Source organism: Scyliorhinus torazame, chromosome 6 (genome assembly GCF_047496885.1).
Source record: "Scyliorhinus torazame isolate Kashiwa2021f chromosome 6, sScyTor2.1, whole genome shotgun sequence".
Lineage (NCBI taxonomy): Eukaryota > Metazoa > Chordata > Chondrichthyes > Carcharhiniformes > Scyliorhinidae > Scyliorhinus > Scyliorhinus torazame.
In genome coordinates this window covers 271,900,595-271,921,916 of record NC_092712.1, presented here as the reverse complement: position 1 = coordinate 271,921,916, position 21,322 = coordinate 271,900,595, and positions in this window count along the sequence as shown.

Genomic DNA, 21,322 nt, shown 5'->3' with positions numbered 1-21,322 from the left:
TGCTTTTTCCATGCGGTCTCAAACCCCTTTGTCCCTAACTGCCAGAATCAAAGTGGCTTATTTCTACATTACATTAACTAGTATCTCTAAAGTAACTATTTTATATCACATTCGTCACTATGCGCCATCTCTCTGTAAATAAGTAAATGGTTAAAATCATTAATTGCCTCACCTTTTATGACTTCATAATTACAACATTAGTAGAAGCACTGCGTGTATGTATTTTAAACCAGAATTTGTAATAACATCACTGCCAAAAATATGATGGCCTATCTGGGGAAAACAACAGCAGCGGCCAGAGCAGTGGCACCACAGCTGGCTCTGTTGTTCAGCAGGGAGGGTTAAAGTGCAGAAGAGCAATAGTCATTGGGAACTCCATAGTCAGGGGAACAGATAGGCGCTTCTGTGGTCGTGAAAAATACTCCAGGATGGTGTGTTTCCTCCCTGGTGCCAGGGTCCTGGATGTCACTGAATGGCTGCAGGACATCCTGAAGGGGAAGGGTGATAAGGCAGAGGCCATGGTACATGTTGGTACCAGTGACATAGGTAGAAAGAGGGATGAGGTTTTGCATCAGGAATTCAGGGAGTTAGGCAATAGACCAGGAGCTCGACCTTTCAGGTTCTAATATCTGGATTACTCCCAATGCCCTGTGGTAGTGAGTACAGGAATAGGAGAATAGCACAGATGTGTGGCCTTAAGTGTTGGTGCAGGAGGGAGGGTTTTAGATTCCTGGACCATTGGGACCATTTTTGTGGAAGGTGGGACCTGTACAAGAGGGACGGACTACATCTAAACAATAGCGGGACTAACATCCTTGCTGGCGGGTTTGCTAGTGCTGTTGGGAAGAGTTTAAACTAGTTTGGCAAGGGGAGGGGACGCAGACTGATAGCACAATAGGGACACAGTATAACATAAAAAAGCAATCAGGTCAGTGGGAATACAGCAGCTGGATGGCCTCTACTTTAATACCAGGAGTATTAAAGGTAAAACGGATGAATTAAGGGTGATGACTGACACGTGTAATTATGATATAATAGCTATCACAGAGACATGGTTGAGTGATGGGGAGGATTGGCAGCTCAACATCTCAGGATATAGAATCTTCAGGCAAGACAGAGGAGGGGGTAGAGGAGGACGAGTGTTGCTCGTTTTCGCCTTAGTTTAATTGCTCTTGTTCTATCACCTTTGCTCTTGAGTCGCCAAGTATCTTTCTGATACCGCCACGTGGTTCAAGTCCGAGTAATGATCAATAATCCAACACACTGCTTAGTAAGAGTTAAATCAACACACATTTATTATATACAGTAATCAATACTTATACATTAATTCTACTTCTAAGCTACTTCCTACAACTAACAGGCCAATACTTAACTTTGGAAATGGCCCACCAGGTCAGGGAAATGAATGGCCTTTCGTATGGGTTCTGCGCCTGCGGGATTCAAAGCGGGTACAGGTCGATAGTCAGGAGTGCCTATCTCGTAGCGAGCGTTGGAGTAAGACTTACAGTTCTTGCAGCTGTTGTAGAAGGTCAGCAGAAGGGTCTCGAAGGGTGCGGAGAGGAGAAGAGACTGAAGAAGGGTCAATTTGAACTCGGACTCTATTCTTATAGTCCCAAGGGGCTTCCCGCCTTTCGGGGCGGACCCTGTACCTGGTTCGATATTCTCCAATGCTGGAGCGATTCCTTGATCGGTGGGCGGTTTTGGGGTGGTCGTTCACCTCTCTACTCGCGCCAGGCCTTGTCGCCCGCGTAAAAGCAGCGCGCATAGATGACGCGGCCGGTGCCGCATAACGGGTGTCATCCGCGCATGCGTGGTTGCCGTCTTCTCTAAGTCCGCCCCGCAAGAAGATGGGGGACGGATCTTGCGGGGCCGCGGAAGGAAGCAGGTCCTCCTTCAGAGAGGACGGCCCGACGATCGATGGGCACCGATCGCGGGCCACCCCACATTCCAGGTAAAGCCCGGTGCAGGATCCCCCCTCGCGCCACCCCCCCCGCCCCCGCAGGCCGCTCCCCAGCGTTCATGACTGCAGTGACCAGGGGCGGCATTCTCCGACCCCCCGCCGGGTTGGCCACCGTGAATCCCGCCCCCACCCCCGCCGAAGTCTCCGCTCCCGGAGATTGGGCGGGGGCGGGAATCGGGCTGCGCCGGTTGGCGGGACCCCCCGCTGGATTCTCCGGCCCGGATGGGCCGAAGTCCCGCCCAGAAATTGCCTGTCCCGCCGGCGTAAATCAAACCTGGTATTTACCGGCGGGACCAGGCGGCGTGGGCGGGCTCCGGGGTCCTGGGGGAGGGGGCGCGGGGCGATCTGACCCCGGGGGGTGTCCCCACGGTGGCCTGGCCCGCGATCGGGGCCCACCGATCCGCGGGCGGGCCTGTGCCGTGGGGGCACTCTTTCCCTTCCGCCTCTGCCACGGCCTCCACCATGGCGGAAGCGGAAGAGACTCTCCCCGCTGCGCATGCGCGGGAAACTGTCAGCGGCCGCTGACGCTCCCGCGCATGCGCCGCATTTCCGCGCCAGCTGGCGGGGCAACAAACGCCATTTCCGCCAGCTGGCGGGGCGGAAATCCCTCCGGCGTCGGCCTAGCCCCTCAATGTTGGGGCTAGGCCGCCAAAGATGCGGAGCATTCCGCACCTTTGGGCCGGCGCGATGCCCGTCTGATTGGTGCCGTCTTTGGCGCCAGTCGGCGGACATCGCGCCGTTGGGGGAGAATTTCGCCCCAGGTGTGGATGGCGCCGGGGGGAACCCGCCGTTTTGGCCTGGCCGCTCGGCCCATCCGGGTCTCAGAATAGCGGGGGTGCCGGAGAATCGCCATTTTCGGTGTCTCCAGCGATTCTCCGGCCTGCGAAACTCGACCTGGCCGTTCCCGCCACTTGGAAGAATCGCGGGAGGGCGTTGGACCGGCGTCCCCGGAAATTTTGGCGGCCCAGGTGATTCTCCCAACCGGCGTGGGAGTGGAGAATTGCGCCCACTGTTTTACCTGCAGCTGTCTGTTTGAGTTCTGTTGGCTGATTTTCCCATCAGCCTCTTCCATTCGCCATTTGAAATCGGGGTTTGGCCATTCTAATCGGGAGTTAGCCATTTTAACCGGCTACACGAGGCATGGCATTATCAGTTAAAGAGGCAGTTACTGCAGTAAGGAGAGATGATATCTTGGAGCGGGCATCAAATGAAGATTCGTGGGTAGAGCTTTGGAATAAAAAAGGGACAGCTATGTTGCTAGGTGTTTATTGTAGACTCCCCAGACAGTCAGCGGGAAATTAAGAGCAAAAATGTGCACAATTTGTGGAGGGGTGTAAAAATAATAAGGGAATTATATTAGGGGGTAACTTTCCCAAAATTAATTGGGATAGCCATCATGTTAAGGACTTAGATGGAGTAGAGTTCTTAAAATGTATATCGGGGAATTTTTAACTCAATATATAGAGGATGTAGATGTATTGGGTAACACGGTAGCACAGTGGTTAGCACTGTTGCTTCACAGCTCCTGGTCACAGGTTCGATTCCCAGCTTGGGTCACTGTCTGTGCGGAGTCTGCACCTTCTCCCCGTATCTGTGTGGGTTTCCACTGGGTGCTCCGGTTTCCTCCCACAGTCCAAAGGTGTGCAGATTAGGTGGATTAGCCATGCTAAATTGCCCTTAGTGTCCAAAAAGATTCGGAGGGTAGTTTACATGGATTCCAGCAAAGCCTTTGACAAGGTCCCACATGGGAGACTTATTAAGAAGGCAAATGCACATAGGATACAGGGTGAATTGATCAGGCGGATTCATAATTGGCTCAGCGGTAGGAGACAGAGGGTGACGATAGACGGCTGCTTTCGTGTCCGGGAGTCAATGTCCAGTGGCATACCACAAGGATCCGTGCTAGCTTCCTATTGTTTGTCATTTATATAAATGACATTGATGACTATGTGGGGGGTAGGATAAGTAAGTTTGCACATGACACAAAGATTGGCCGGGTGGTTAACAGTGAGGTTGAGTGTCTTGGGTTACAGGAAGATATCGACGGGATGGCCAAATGGGCGGATAAGTGACAGATGGAATTTAACTCTGAAAAGTGTGGGGTGATCAGTTTTAAAGGAGTAATTTAACAAGGAAGTATACTATGAAAGGCTGACACTGGGATGTTCCGAAGAACAAAGGGACCTCGGCATGTTTGTCCATAGATCTCTAAAGGCAGAAGGGAAGGTTAATAGAGTGGTGAAAAAGGCACATGGGACTCTCACTTTTATCATTGGGGCATAGGTTACAAAAGCAGGGAAGTCATGAGGGAGCTGTATAGAACTTTGGTGAGGCCACAGCTGGAGTACTGTGTGCAATTCTGGGCGCATTATAGGATGTAATTGCACTGGAAGCGGTGCAGAGAAGGTTCACCAGAATGTTGCCTGGGATGGAACATTTAAGTTATAAAGGGAGATTGGATAGACTTGTTTTTTTTTTCTCTGAGGCAGAGAACACTGAGGGCGATCTGATTGAGGTGTACAAGGTTATGAGGAGCATGGACAAGGTGGATAGGGAGCATCTGTTCCCCTTAGTTGAAGGGTCAGTTATGAGGGGACACAAGTTCAAAGTGAGGGGTGGAATGTTCAGGGGTGATTTGAGGGAAACCTTTTTTACCCTGAGAGTGGTGACAGTCTGGAATGCACTGCCTCGAGGGTGATAGAGGCAGGGTGCCACACATCCTTTAAAAAGTACCTGGATGAGTACTTGGCACGCCGTAACTCTCAAGACTATGGGTCAAATGCTCGCAAGCGGGATTAGGTGAGCTGGTCAGGGCCTTTCATGCGTCGGTTCAGACTCGATGGGCCGAAGAGCCTCTTCTGCACTGTAGTATTCTGTGATTCTGTGATATAACAATTTCTACATTCATTACATAACATCAATCAGGGAGCAAAATATTCTGGTCCTGGTAATGAGACAGGATTAATTAAAAAAATCATATAAAGGAGTCTTTATGTGATAGCAATCATAACATGATATAATTTCATGTTAATTTTGATGGGGAGAAGTGTGAATCTAAGACTTGTGTTTTAGACTGGAATAAAGGTTATTGTAAGTGTATGAAAGCAAATCTAGCTGAAGGAAACTATGTAACGAAACTATGTTACAAAGTAAGATGGTAGAGATGTAGTGGTAGACTTCTGAGGAAATAGTTAATAACCCTCAGCAAAAATTTATCCCAGTGAGAAAGAAAGACCCTTTGAGAAGGATGCACCATCCGTGCTGAATAAGAAAGTATCAAATTGAATGAAACATTGCACAAATCTGCAAAGATTAGTGGTAGGTCAGAAGATTGATCAAATCTTAAGAATCAGCAAGGAATGACTAAAAAAAACAAAAAGGGAGAAAAATACATGTGAGAATGAAAGCTACTAATATAAAAACAAGAGTTTCTATCTACAAGTATTTAAATAGGAAAAGTGTTACTAAATCTAGTGTTGGTCTTCTAGAGAGAGTCTGGGGAATTGATAGTGAAAAAAGCAAGGAAATGGCACATGCTTTGAATCAATATTTTGTGACTGCTTTCATGTAGAAGACTTAAGAAACTTCCCAAAGATACTTGAAAATTACGGTGGCATGATGGTTAACACTGCTGCCTCACAGCTCCAGGGACCCGGTTCAAATCCAGCCTTGGATGACTGCCTGTGTTGAGTTTGCACTTTCTCCCCGTGTCTGCGTGGGTTTCCTCCCACAGTCCAAAGATGTGCAGGTTAGGTGGATTGGCCATGCTAAATTGCCCCTTAGTGTCCAAAAGGTTAGGTGGGGTTACTGGGTTATGGGGATAGGGTGGAGGCATGGGCTTAAGTAGAGTGCTCTTTCCAAGGGCCGGTGGTGACGCGATGGGCCGAATGGCCTCCATCTGGACTGTAAGTTCTATGATTCTATAAGAGGTGAATGGAGGGAGGGAGGCTGAAAAATCCCCAGGAGTAATTGGATTGCATCCTAGGGCCTTAAACAAACTGGCTGTAGTAATAGTAGATGCATTGATTATAATCTCCAAAATTGACGGCACGGTGGTGCAGTGGTTAACACTGCTGCCTCACGGCGCTGAGGACCAGGTTCGATCCCAGCCCCGGGTCACTGTCGGTGTGGAGTTTGCACATTTTCTCCATGTCTGTGTGGGTCCCACCCCAATAATCCAAATATGTGCAGGGTAGGTGGATTGTCAATCTAAATTGCCCCTTAATCGGAAAAAAAATAATTGAGTACTCTAAATTAATTTTAAAACTATTTCTCCAAAATTCCTTAGATCCTGGAAAAGTCTCGGTGGATTGAAAAATGGCTAATGTAACACCTTTATTTAAGAAAAGAGGAAGACAGGATGCAGGAAACTACAGGCGGGTTAGCCTAAAATGCCTTAGGGAAACGGTTAGAGTCCATTATCAAAGAGGTTATAGCAGGATACTAAGAAAATTATAATTTGATCAGTCAGAGCCAACATGGATTTGTGAAAGGGAAATCATGTTTAATTAATTCATTCGAGTTTTTGAGCAAGTAACAGGCACATGAAGGTGTGGTATATTTGGATTTCCAGAAGGCATTTTATTGGATGCCACATCAAAGGTTACTACACCAAATAATATTACATAGTGTAGGAGGTAGCTCATTAGCTTGGATAAAGGTTTAGTCAGTTCATAAGGCGCAGAAAGTAGGGATGAATTGATCTTTTTTGGATTGGCAAGTTGGAACAAGTTGCCACAGGGATCAATGTGGGGCCTGAATTATTTACAATCTACACCAATGAATTTTGTGAAGGATCGAATGCATGATAGCTAAATTTGCCGATGACACCAAGAAAGTAAATTATCAAGAGGAAGGATAGTGTCTGCAAAATGATATAGATCAGTTAAGTCAGTGAGCAAAAATTTAGCAACTGGAGTACAATGTAGGAAAATGTGAACTTGTCCACTTCAGCAGGAAACATAGGAAGGGAGTACACTATTTGAATTGATGGAGATTGCACAACTTGGCGGTACAGAGGGATCGGATGTCATTGTACATGAATCACCTAAATGGTGATTCAGCAAGTGAATAGAAAGGCAAATGGGATATTGGCATTTATTGCAAGGGGAATGGGAATATAAAGGTAGAGAAGCTTTGTTGCTATTGTATAGGGCCTGGGGCAGCACGGTGGCGCAGTGGTTAGCACTGCTGCTTCACGGCGCCAAGGTCTCAGGTTCGATCCCGGCTCTGGGTCACTGTCCGTGTGGAGTTTGCACATTCTCCCCATGTTTGTGTAGGTTTCGCCCCCACACCCAAAGATGTGCAGGGTAGGTGGATTGGCCATGCTAAATTGCCCCTTAATTGGGAAAAATGAATTGGGTACTTTAAATTTTTTTTTAACTATTGAAGAGGGCTATTTTTTAAACTATTGCAGTGAGACTACATCTGGAATACTGTGTACAGTTCTGATCTCCTTATTTGAAATAAATATACAATAGCGATAGAAGCAGTTCAGAGAAGGTTCACTTGCCTCATTCCTGGGATGAGGGACTTATCCTGTGAAGAAAGGTTGAATAGGTTGAGTCTTTCACCATTGGAGTTTACAAGAATGAGAGGTGGTGTCATTGAAACATAAGATCCTGGGGGGATTTGATAGAGTAGATAATGGAAAGATGTTTCAACTACTGCGAGACTAGCACCAGGGGACACAGTTTAAAAATAAGAGGTCTACCGTTTAAAATGAAAATAAGGAGAAATATTTTCTCTGAGTGTTATTAGTATATGGAATTATTTTCCCTGGAAAGCAGTGAAGGCTGGGTCATTGAATTTATTCAATGCAGAGTTAGACAGGTTTTTGATAGACAAGGGAGTCAGGGCATATGGGGGGTGTTGCTAACTTTTGGTTGGTTCAATTGGCTCTGTTTTATAACCTTTGCTCTAGAGTCGCCAGGTATCTTTATGATACCGCCATGAGGTTCAAGTTCAAATAATGATCAATAACTCAACACACCAATTAGTAAGATTCAAATCAAAGCACATTTATTATACACAGTAAATCACTACTCATGCATAAACTCTACTTTCTAAGCTATTTCTATCACTAACAGGCCAATACTTAGCTTCGGACTGGCCCACCAGGTCAGGGGAATAAATGGCCTTTCGTTCGGGTTCTGAGTCTGCAGGATTCAAAAGCTGGTATAGACTGGTAGCTAGGAGCGCCTATCTCGTAGCGAGCGTTGACTTGAGACTTACTTCTTTGGAGGCCACCGGACAGGTCACTGTCAAGGGTTAGTTCGCGTTGCTGAGTGACCCTGTCAAGAAGGACGATTTGAACTTGGGGGCTTTACTTTATAGTCCCCAGGGGATTCCCGCCTTTCGGGGCGGACCCCGTACCTGGTTTTAAGTGATTGGACTTCGTTCCAATCGCTTGGCTCGATTTCTCCAATACTGGAGCGGTTCCCTGATCGTTGGGCGGTCTTTAAGTGTCCGTTAACCTCTTTTGTGTTGGCTCCTGCTGGCGCCGAGGAGTCTGGCTTGGCTTTGTTTACCTTAAAATGTTTTGATTGTTCCCGGGGATCGCTCATTACTATGCCGATGGCTGCTACATTACTATGCAGATGGCTGCTTGTATCGATGCTGTCTCGGTTTTTGCAGAGTCTAATACACAGTAACTTGCGCCTGCTAGTTTTTGCCTGTGTTGGCTGAATTTCCCTTCAGCCTTTGCTGTTCTCCATTTTAAGTCGGGAAGTGGCCAACTCAGGTGGCTACACGCCCTCCTTGCGATCCTAACGCGAAGCGTGAAGGATCACAGAACTGCGTTGTCTTCATTCCCTGACCCGGCGAGCACTCTTCTATGGCCTCTATACTGACCATAACAATGCAAGAAAATTTTAACTAACATTTCTAAGTGGCGCTATGTCAAAACAGGGACATGCATTACAAAATAAGAAAAACGGTACCTCTAACTGTCCTTAATAAACTACACTCACTCAAACATTCGATCATACTCACTTCCTAAACAATACACACAAAATCATGGCAGCATTATTCACATTTTTCCTGGCTACGGCTGGGTGGGGGGGGGGGGGGTTGGGGTTAGGGGGTTCGCATTCGCGCGTTCATTAGGGTGATGAGCAACACGGAGGATGTCCTCATGGTTCTTCTTCTTTCTCTTCTCTTCGTTTCGTCTCTTTTCCTGGAGCTTCTGGTGTTCTGTGGGATCAAGCATAGTGTCTGTTACTATCTTGGTTTAATATCTCATTTATTAGTATGTCTGTCCTTCAGTGCCAATTCTCCCTTTACAATTTGTCACCATGTGTGACTCCCTCATTTAAAAAAAAACCCGAATGTTCAGGACAAGACACGCTTAAAAATACTGAAACAGTGCGAGCCGTCTCGCAGGCTGTGCGCTTTACCATCCAAATGTTTGAGGATGTAAATAGCATAGGGTTGGCAACCTAAGGGTCACCTGAAAACGAAACAAAACTTTTTGAACGAAAATTGCCGAAATGAGGTGCATATGGGCCGCGACGGGTAAGAAGTGGATGGAATCCCCGGGTAGGACGGCGACTAATGCCGTGTGTGCTCTACCCGAGCGTAGCTGACCAGAGGGGGGGTCCTCAGGCAGGGCGGAGACCAATGCCGTTTCTCCACTGCCTGAGCAACCGACAAGAACGGGCAAGAAATGTAGTCATCGTGGGGGGTTGCCGTATTGGTTCTTCCTTCGAACCATAAGGGCAGTTATGAACGGGGGTTTGGCAAGCTCTTAGAGGTTTCGGCCGATGAGTGTGCTGGCACGTTCTCAAAGGTTTCTGCCGACAAATAAGGCGTGGGGCCGTGGGAATTTTTTTTTTCCGGTCTTACATACAACATTTGACAATACAACTACAAACAACATTAAACATGCTGCAGGTTCCATCAGAAAGGACTCAGTTTCTCCCAAGCGGTTCCTTTTTAAAACATCATCTGGACACCTCAGTTATCGGTTGTGAACAGGGTCGCAAAGGGGTTCTCGTTTTGGGAGTCAGACTCAGTCGTCATCTTCTCCCGGATGCCAAACTCTCGAATGTATCAGGGTGGATAGGGCTGCATGGTGTGATTTGGGATCCATCTCTTCATTCCGGACGAGTCTGAATGAATTGTCCCGGTGCCAAAAGATGGTGTCTAATTCTGTGGGGACGGAGTTAGGGTCGTCATTGTAGGTCGGTGGTCGGTGGTGGGGTTTGTTTCGGAAAGTGATCATGAAGGGATCACTCGAATCGTGCTCAGATTCGCTGGGTGTGGGGCCTGATGTATGGGGATAGTAGGGTGGCGTGCTGTGGCTGTTGTCTGAGTCACAGTCGCTGTCTCTGCTGCTGCAATCTGTGGGTGTTCCGGGGCGTAGTGTATAGTTCGGGGGTGGAGTCGGGGTTGAGTCCGTGGCTGGGCTGGACGTGTTGGGGGAGGGTAGGGTTACATTGGCTGTGGGCGGGGCGTGGTCTGCTGCGTCGAGCATGACGTGGTGTGTGTGGTTCGACTGTGGTCCATATGCCTTAAGCTGGTTAATATGGAACCACGCAGTCTTTCCGATGGGGAACTTTATTTTGTGCATGGAGGGGCTTACTTTGTCTGCAATGGAGTACGGACCCGAATATTTAGGTGACAGGAATGTGCTGGGGTTGTATATGGAGAGCATGACCTGCTGTCCTACACTGAACTCAGTCGCATGTACTGTCTTATCGAAACAGGCCTTTCTCTGTTTCTTTCGTGGCCCAATCAGCTGCTAGCTGAGCCGTTTTAACATTCTGTACCAGTTGTTCTACTGCTTTCTCATGTGTGAGGGCCGTCACTTCGGGGCTGGTCAAATCTAATCCCAATAAAAATTCTGTGCCTTTCATGGGGCGTCCGGTCATGAGAGTGTGTGGGGTGTAACCTGTAGATGTTGAAAATGTATTTCGTAAAAACATCAGCGCAAAAGGGAGGACTGAATCCCAAGTGGTGTTGTTCTGCTGGACCATTTTTTGGAGGGTAGCTTTTAGGGTCCGATTCATGCGCTCCACGATACCACTCGACTGTGGGTGGTATGCTATGTGGAATTTTTGGGTAATGCCAAATATCGTGAGGGCTTTCTTCATGACACGTCCCGTAAAATGAGAACCTTGGTCGGATTCAATGCTGCGGGGGAGTCCCCATCTCATAAAGATGTGGGTTAAGATCTTGGCTATGGTCTTTGCCGTGTTCGTTCTCGATGGGAATGCCTCTACTCATTTTGTAAACATGCCTATCACAATGAGTACATACTTATAACCATTCCTGCAAGGGGGCAATGGTCCTATAAAATCAATCTGGAGGTTAGTCCAGGGGCCATTAACGGGGCGGGTGTGACTAAGCTGAGCCTTCTTTGCGTATCTGTCCGGGTTGTTCTGGCCACAGATAAGGCAATTCTCAACATACTGCGTTACGTCTTCTTTTAAGCTGGGCCACCAACAGAGCTGCCTGAAGTGGGCTGTAGTGGGATCAATTCCCTGATGTCCATGACTGTCATGGAACAAACAAATGAGGTGATTCCTGTCCTGTTCAGGAACCACATAAAGGGTGTCTTTTAACACCACACCGTCATGTGTGGTCAGAGCATTTTTAAAACTATCGTAAGGTGCTGGATAGTTTCCTTTCAAAATCTCCCTGAGATTGTTATCCTGCTTCTGGGCCTGCACTAAATCCTCGATATTAGTCTGCGAGACCTGAACTGCATTTACTGGTGCGCTTTCGGGGGGTGTCCAAAAATATCCGTGCCTGGAACCTGCCTTAGCCAGTACATCGGCTTTTACATTTCTAGCGGGGGAGGAACGATGGTGACTACGACCTTTGACAATTCCGAATGTCCTGTTCTGTGCCTTTTCTAAAATGTGGCGGAGCAATGGGGCTGAGGGGAGGGGTTTTCTGTCTGCGGAAACAAATCCTCTTGCTTTCCACAGGGGTAGGAACTCTGTAAGGCTGTTGCAGACATAGAGGCTGTCCGAATATATGTCTGCTGGGCTGGGGAAGGAATCTGGGTGTTCTACAATGTATGCAATGGCTGCTAGTTCTGCCGCTTGTGCGCCTAAGTGTCCTGGAAGTTTTATTGCGATTTCTTCTAAGGCGCGTCCCTGCGCGTCCTCTACATAAATGCCGCATCCTGTTATGCGCTTTCCTTCTAATATTGTGGAAGATCCATCCACATATATTCTTATGGGTTTGCACGTGTCTGTGTGCTGGGGGCTCTGGGGTGAACTACCTATCTTTCTGGGGGGTGTTTTTGCAATAAAGGGGCCATTTGTTGTGGTGTGGTGAGATGATTTCACATTCGTGGGGGGTGCCTGGGTACTGTAGGTTATCTGCTAAGAAAGTGTGGGTCTTGGTCCTTTTAACAGTGATGTCCCGTCCCTGCAAAAGAAGGGTCCATCTGGCTGCTCTTATTTGACTAACTGTACCATCCTGGAGTCGTCCGTCCAGTAAAAGTTGGGTGGGGGTGAGTTCCGTCAGGATTGTGATGGGGTTTAGTCCGGTTATGTAAGAAAAATACTGAACTGCCCAGAAAACCACGAGCAGGTGCCTTTCACAGGCTGAAAATCCCTGCTCCACAGCATCTAAAACTCTGGAGGTGTAAGCCACGGGCCTTAACTGTTTGTGCCGTTCCTGGAGGAGCACGGCCGAAAGAGTGCGGTCTATGCTTGCTACCTCTATCGCGTAGGGGGAGAGCGGGTCTGGAACTTGTAGTGCGGGGGCTGCTATGAGTGCTCTTTTCAAAGAGTCCACAGCATCCGTATGCTGCGGAAGCCATTCCCAAGGGGTTCCTTTCTTTAGGAGGTCTGAGAGGGGTGCTGCCTTGCTGGCAAAACTGTCAATGTGGTTTCGGCAGTAGCCAACCAGTCTTAAAAACGACTGGAGGGCTGAAACGTTCTGGGGAAGGGGCAATTTGGTAATCGAGTCAATCCTTTTGTGCTCGATCTCGCGTTTACCATGTGTGATAATTGTACCCAAATATATCACTTTGTTTTCCAAAATTTGGGCCTTTTTGGGGTTCACCTTACAACCAATTTTCTGTAGAAGTTCCAGGAGTTCGGCCAGAAGCTCGATGTGCTCTGCCTTGGTGTCTGTCTGCAGTAATAGGTCATCCACATACTGGACCAGACATTTGGAGCGAGAAAATTTCGATAATCCATTTGCCTGCTGTCGGTGGAAAATGGAGGGGGAGTTGTGGAATCCTTGTGGAAGTCATGTCCATGTGTACTGCTGATTTTTAAAAGTGAAGGCAAATTTGTACTGGCACGCTTTTGCCAATGGAATGGACCAGAATCCATTGCTGACGTCCAAAACCGTAATGTATTGTGAGTTGAGTCCCTGTTTGAGCATGGTCTCGGGACTTGTGGCTACCGTGGGGGCTGCTGCGGGGGTGACTTTGTTGAGTTCCCGGTAATCGATGGTCAGTCACCATGATCCATCGGGCTTTCTCACTGGCCAAATCGGGGCATTATTAGTGGAGGCTACTGATCTGAGTATGCCCTGCTCTAATAAGCTGTCGATAACTTTTGCGATTTCTCCCTCTGCCTCTTGGGGAAATCTATATTGTTTTGGGGGTCTAGGGTCAGGTCTTGTGATTTGAACGGAACCAGTCATCCGGCCACAGTCGTGTTTGTGGGTCGCGAATGCTGTCCTGTTCTTTTGTAAAACTGCCCTAACCTGCTTGTCTGTGCTAATTGTGGTCGGGTCAAACCAAAATTTGCCTACTGCGCTAATTTTGTTTGCATATTCTCCTATGGTGAGTGTTGCGGGGGCTCTTGTGGATTTTGCCATTCTCCAGACACATTGGTTGACTGGATCAAAGGATAGGTTGTGGGAATTCATAAAATCTATGCCTAAAATGTGTTCTGCTGTGTGGGGTAGATTGACTAAAACTATGGGGTGCTTGGTGGTGATGTTGCCGATTTGAATGGGTACAGGTGCTGTGACGTGTCCCTGCTGTGAGTGGCCTGTAAAGCCGCTAAGGGTGATGGTGGCTGTAGTGGGCCACATGTCCTTTTGAAACATGGTGGAGGAATTGATTGTGGTGCGGGACCCTCCTGTGTCCCAGAGAAACTCGATGGGCTGTCCCCGTATTTTTGATGCAACTACTGGTCGGCCTATCCCAAAGGGTGTCGCAGACCCAACTGGGGGAGCCCGAACACCGTCAGTCCGTTCCGCTCAGGTCCGTCTGATCTGAATGGGTGCTAACGCTATGTATTGGCTGTGTCCTGTTGTTATTTAGAGTGCCTGAATGCTGGGCTCTCTGTTGCTTTTGTGGGGCATTGCACTCTCTTGCAAAGTGTCCCAACTGTCCACAATTGTAACACTCCTGTGACTTTTGTGGTGTTGCTCTTATTAGCCTTAGTTTTATTAGCTCTAATTCTGTCACCTTTGCTCACGAGTCGCCAGGTATCTTTCTGATACCGCCACGTGGTTCAAGCTCAAGTAATGATTAATAATGCAGCACATCGCTTAGTAAAAGTTAAATCAACGATCATTTATTATATACAGCAATAAATACTTATACAATAATCCTACTTCTAGACTATTACCTACCACTAAAGGCCAATACTTAACTTTGGTGATGGCCCACCAGGTCAGGGAAACGAATGGTCTATCGAATTGGGTCTTGCCTGCGGGATTCAGAAAGGCTGGTACGAGTCGATAGTCTGGAACACCTATCTGGGAGCGATCGCTGGAGTAACACTTACTTGTTCTTCGTCGAAGGGTCTCGAAGGTTGCGAGTAGGAGAAGAAGGGTCGATCTGAACTTGGCCCCTATTTTTATAGTTCCCAGGGGCTTACCGCCTCTCGGGGCGGACCTTGACCCTGGTCCCAAGTGATTGGACTTGGTCCCAATCACTGGGTTCGATATGCTCCAATAATGGGGCGATTCCTTGATCAGGGGGTGGTCGTTCACCTTTCTTTGTTTCGGCCACTGCTGGCGCTGAGAGGTCTGGATCGGCTTTCAATTGCTAATTTGTAGCAATTGTTCCCGGGGATAGCCGATTAAACTGCAGATGGCTGGGTTGATGTGCTGCTAATGGTTGCAGATATCGGTCTGGGCCGACTTCCCCAGAGCCGAATACACTGTTCTGTCTGCAGCTGTCTGTTTGAGTCCTGTTGGCTGATTTTCCAATCAGCCTTTTCAGTTCGCCATTTTACATCGGGGCTTGGCCAAATTAATCGGGAATCAGCCATTTTAGGTGGCTACATTTAGGTGTTCTTGCCTTCATTTGCCCATGTGGGGTTCTGGTGTGCCTTAACTGTGTGTATGTCTGCTTCTGCCTGCTGTTCCTCGGGATTTTTATTCGTGGGTTTGTTTTGAACAGATTGCTCCCAGGCGCGGCATAATCTTTTTATAACCCATTTCTCATTATGAGCCTCCTCTGAGGGATCATAATTGGCACAGGCTTTTTGTCCTGTTTCTGTGGCATGGGAGATAAGGGTGCAGGTCCATTTGGCCATGTTGTCTGGGGACAACTGGGCACGGTCTAAGTCTCCGAAAACTGCTGCGAAATGGACCCACAAGCATCCAGCAAATGCTGTGGGGTGCTCGGTTTTCTTTTGCCTGCACTTATTGAGGCCATCTACGGGGTCACCCCTGTTATACCCGATCGCATTTCTGCAAGGGTGCCTCCTCCTACATTCTGTGGTTCGGGAAGGGCTGCTATGACCGAAGGGTCTAAACTCAAAACTGTGAGCTTTACTCTCGCTCATCCAGGCCGTACATGGTAGCCTGCTGTTTTACTCTGGCAAAGAAGTGGTGGGGGTCTGAGGTGGGGAGGAACGGTTTGATTTTATCGCACGCGTCACATAATTGAGTCACTGTTAAGGGGGTGGTGTACAGAAATTCAGTGTCGTCCGATGTGGCTGTGCGGTGGGTGGTGACTGGGTTCATTGGAGCCTGAATTATCTGCTCTGTGGGGGGTTGGGGCGCTTTTCTCTTCTTGGGCTTTCCCTGCACACATGTTCCCTGAACATATCTCTGCGCTGTCTCACTCAATTCTTCCCAATCAGGGCCGTCTTCCTCATCTAGTTGTGATCCAAAGGTTTCCTGGAAGCCTTTTTGAACTGTAAGCAGAGATTGCAGTTCTGCAATCTGCTTCCGGCACTTTGCATGGTTTAATGAGCTTTGTCTTTGCTCCGTGGTGGCAGCATGGAGTGCTCTTAACGCTGCCTTCAGGTCACTACACTGCCTCTGCAATGCCTTTACCTGCCTCTCAGTTTCCTCTCGTACCAGGACTGCACATTGCGTGTCCTGATAGGCCTTTTCGTACTGGGATTGGAAGCTGCTTAAGTGCGCCAGACAAGACTGGTGTGCCCGCTTGGCATCATCCACCTCTCCGTCCTTTGCTGCTAACTTCCTCCTCAATTCTACATTCTCTTTCTCTACCTCACTGACATCGACCTTGCTCATTCGCTGTATGCCTTCTATCACTTTTCGGAGCGTCCTAACAACCTCCTCTGTGCCTCACAATTGTGCCAATAGGACACGACTGCCATCGGCTTGCGAGCTTTTCCTAAGCTCTTCTTGTGAATCTCGCTCAGGTTCTCCCACCAAGTATGTCCAATACGCCCGAGACCTGTTTCCTCATTTTCACAGAATTTCCTCCAAAGGGGCCATCCTTTCCCTATGAGGTACTTTCTGATTTCCTCTTCCCAAACGGGACACTGTCCTACTCTACTGCTGGTCGCTGCGACCACAAATTCTTCAGGGTTCATGAGGCGTTGCATTGCCTGCATTGCCATCTTTCTTCTCTGAATACTTCTCTTGAAATTTTGAACAAGGGGTATTAAGGCGGTGCTGTAATTACGAGTGCGGCTTTCGCTATTTTCCGGAATACAAACTCCCGACAGTTTTGTTGTAACAAAAATCTATCAGTATTACCTTATCGCCCTGTTAGTTACGCATGCATTAACACACTTCCGAATTATGAGGATTGATCAGAACTGCTTGAACACTTGTGGGTTTTTTCTGTTCCCAATTGGATTTCTAATTCAAATTTTGGGTTCTCCCGGAGTGGTTAAGCCACTTCTAGATCGGGTCCCGGCGGAGTCGCCAGTAATATGTTGCTAACTTTTGGTTGGTTCAATTGGCTCTGTTTTATAACCTTTGCTCTAGAGTCGCCAGGTTTCTTTATGATACCGCCACGAGGTTCAAGTTCAAGTAATGATCAATAACTCAACACATCAATTAGTAAGATTCAAATCAAAGCACATTTATTATACACAGTGAATCACTACTCATGCATAAACTCTACTTTCTAAGCTATTTCTATAACTAACAGGCCTATACTTAGCTTCGGACTGGCCCACCAGGTCAGGGGAACAAATGGCCCTTCTTTCGGGTTCTGAGTCTGCAGGATTCAAAAGCTGGTGTCGACTAGTAGCTAGGAGCGCCTATCTCGTAGCGAGCATTGACTTGAGACTTACTTCTTTGGAGGCCGCTGGACAGGTCACTGTCAAGGGTTGGTTCGGGGTGGACCCCGTACCTGGTTTCAAGTGATTGGATTTCGTTCCAATCGCTTGGTTCGATTTCTCCAATACTGGAGCTGTTCCCTGATCGTTGGGCGGTCTTTAAGTGTCCGTTAACCTCTTTTGTGTTGGCTCCTGCTGGCGCCGAGGAGTCTGGCTTGGCTTTGTTTACCTTAAAATGTTTTGATTGTTCCCGGGGATCGCTCATTACTATGCAGATGGCTGCTACATTACTATGCAGATGGCTGCTTGTATCGATGCTGTCTGGGTTTTTGCAGAGTCTAATATACAGTAACGTGCGCCTGCTAGCTTTTGCCTGTGTTGGCTGAATTTCCCTTCAGCCTTTGCTGTTCTCCATTTTAAGTCGGGAAGTGGCCAACTCAGGTGTCTACAGGGGCAGACAGCAAAGTGAGGTTGAGACATAACCACAGATCTTACTGAATGGGGAAACAGGCTTGAAGGTCTGAATGGCTTATTCTTGCACCTAAATACTATGTTCTTATGTTCTCATTCACCAGGCTTCGGAAATCTGTTGCTGACCATTGATCTCAAAGAAAATGGTCCCTTTTTACCTTTCCAAATATTGCACTTTTGCTCTTACATCTGAACTTTAAAATTTTAAGAGGCTTTAGGAAGTGACAAAAAGGTATTAATGAAATAAAAGTCTTACATTTAGATAGCACCTTTGACAAGACCAGGTGTTTTACAGCTTATTAGGTGAGGTTTAGACAGTTCTGTAATGTTGGAAACATGGCAACTAATTTGCATGCAGCAATGAGATAATGACTAGATAATCTATTTTTAGTGATGATGGTAGAAGAAAAATATTGGCCAGTATACTGTGGAGAACTCCCCTGTTCTTCTTTGAAATAATGCAATGAGAACTTTTACATTTACCTGCAAGGGTAGACCTTGGTTTCATACTTCAACAAATACACTGCACCTCCAAAAGTGCAGCACTCCTTCAGTACTGTGCTGACATGTCAGCTTACATTTTGTGCTCAAGTCCCTGAAGTGGGACTTGAATCCTTAACTTTCTGACTCGCCACTAGAAAACCACCACAGCAATATACATATGGAAAACTTTATTATTCTAATGTTTGTATTAATTGATTGATTTGATTTATTGTCACGTGTACCGAGGTATAGTAAAAAGTTTTGTTCTGCGTACAGTCCAGGAAAATCGTTCCGTACAGGAAAAACGTAGGATATAAGTAAATGTAAATACATCAACACAGACATCGGTTGCAGCATACGGAGTGTAGTGCTACTCAGTAGTGAAGATGTGTGTAGAGATCAGTTCAGTCCATAAGAGGGCATTCAGGAGTCAAGGGAGAAGCCGTTTTTGAATCTGTTAATGTGTGTTCTCAGACTTTTGTATCTCCTGCCCGATGGAAGAGTTTGAGAGAGAGAATAACCCGGGTTATTCCTGGGGCATTGAAACCGGTTCTGGGGGAGGTGGGTCCAGTACAAATCGGACGGTCTGCACCTGGGCAGGACTGGAACCGATGTCCGGGGGGGGGGCGGGGTTTGCTAGTGCTGTTGGGGAAGGTTTAAACTAATGTGGCAAACTAATATGCAGGAAGTCAGAGGGAAATAAAACGGGGCCAGAAACAAAAAGCAGTAAGGGGGATAGTGTAAGGCAGAGAAGCCAGAGTCAAAAATCAAAAAGGGCCACAGTACAGGGTACAGTGACTGAGGAGAGAGTGAAAAGGGTCAATGCAGGATTGAGGGTGTTGTACCGAAATGTGCGCAGTTTACGGAACAAGGTAAATGAGCTTGTTGCGCACATTGAAATTGTCTGGTACGATCTTGTGGGCATCACAAGACGTGGCTGCAAGGGGCTGGGATCTAAATATTCAAGGATATTTGTCCTATCGAAAGGACAGGCAGATGGGCAAAGGGGGTTGCATTGTGAGTAAGGAATGAAGTTAAATCGATTGCAAGGAGCAATATAGGATCAGAAGGCATAGAATCTCTGTGGGTAGAATTGAGGAATCGCAAAGGTAAAAATACCCTCATGGGAGTTATGTGCAGGCCCCCTAGCAGTAGTCAGGATGTGGGGCAAAAAATAAATCAGGAGATAGAAAAGACATGTAAAAAAGGCAATATTACAATAATCATGGGGGACTTCAATATACAGGTGGACTGGGAAAACAGGTTGGTAGTGGATCCCAAAAAAAGGAATTTGTGGAATGCCTAAGAGATGTTTTTTTGGAGCAGCTTGTGACAGAGTCTACTAGGAAACAGGCAATTCTGGATTTGGTGATGTGTAATGAGGCAGACTTGATTAGGCAACTTAAGGTGAAGGAACCCTTAGGGAGCAGTGACCACAATATGATAGAATTTACCCTGCAGTTTGAGAGGGAGAAGCTGCAATCATAAGACATAGGAGCGGAAGTAAGGCCATTCGGCCCATCGAGTCCACTCCGCCATTCAATCATGGCTGATTTCAACTCCATTTACCCGCGCTCTCCCCATAGCCCTTAATTCCTCGAGAAATCAAGAATTTATCAACTTCTGTCTTAAAGGCACTCAACGTCCCGGCCTCCACCGCCCTCTGTGGCAATGAATTCCACAGACCCACCACTCTCTGGCTGAAGAAGTTTCTCCTCATCTCTGTTCTAAAGTGACTCCCTTTTATTCTAAGGCTGTGCCCCTGGGTCCTAGTCTCCCCTGCTAATGGAAACAACTTCCCTACATCCACCCTATCTAAGCCATTCATTATCTTGTAAGTTTCTATTAGATCTCCCCTCAATCTCCTAAACTCCAATGAATATAATCCCAGGCTCCTCAGACGTTCATCGTATGTTAGGCCTACCATTCCTGGGATCATCCGTGTGAATCTCCGCTGGACCCGCTCCAGTGCCAGTATGTCCTTCCTGAGGTGTGGGGCCCAAAATTGCTCACAGTATTCTAAATGGGGCCTAACTAATGCTTTATAAAGCTTCAGAAGTACATCCCTGCTTTTATATTCCAAGCCTCTTGAGATGAATGACAACATTGCATTTGCTTTCTTAATTACGGACTCAACCTGCAAGTTTACCTTTAGAGAATCCTGGACTAGGACTCCCAAGTCCCTTTGCACTTCAGCATTATGAATTTTGTCACCGTTTAGAAAATAGTCCATGCCTCTATTCTTTTTTCCAAAGTGCAAGACCTCGCACTTGCCCACGTTGAATTTCATCAGCCATTTCTTGGACCACTCTCCTAAACTGCAATCAGATGTAACGGTATTAAATAAGGGTAACTACAAAGACATGAGGGAGGAGCTGGCCAGAGTTGATTGGAAAAGGAGCCTAGCAGGAAAGCCAGTGGAACAGCAATGCAGGTTTTTGGGGGGATTATTACAGAGGCACAACAGAAATTCATCCCAAGGAGGAGGAAACATGCTAAGGGGAAGACAAGCCATCCATGGCTGATGAAGGCTGTCAAGGACAGCATAAAAGCTAACGAAAAAGCATACAAAATGGCGAGGATTAGTGGGAAGCCAGAGGATTGGGAAGCCTTTAAATGTGAGCAGAGGTTAACTAAAAAAGCAATAAGGTGGGAGAAGATGAAGTATGAGTGCAAGCGAGCTAGTAATATAAAAGAAGATAGGAAGAGTTTTTTTATAAATAAAAGGCAAGAGAGAGGCAAAAATAGACATTGGACCACTAGAAAATGTGGCTGGAGATGTAATAAGAGGAAATAAAGAAATGGCAAACGAACTGAGTGGTTACTTTGCATCAGTCTTCACGGTGGAAGACACCAGTGGGATGCCAGAGGTCCAGGACTACCAGGGGGCAGAGGTGAGTGCAGTGTCCATTACTAAGGAGAAGGTTCTGGGGAAACTGAAAGGTCTGAAGGTGGATAAGTCACCTGGACCGGATGGACTTCAACC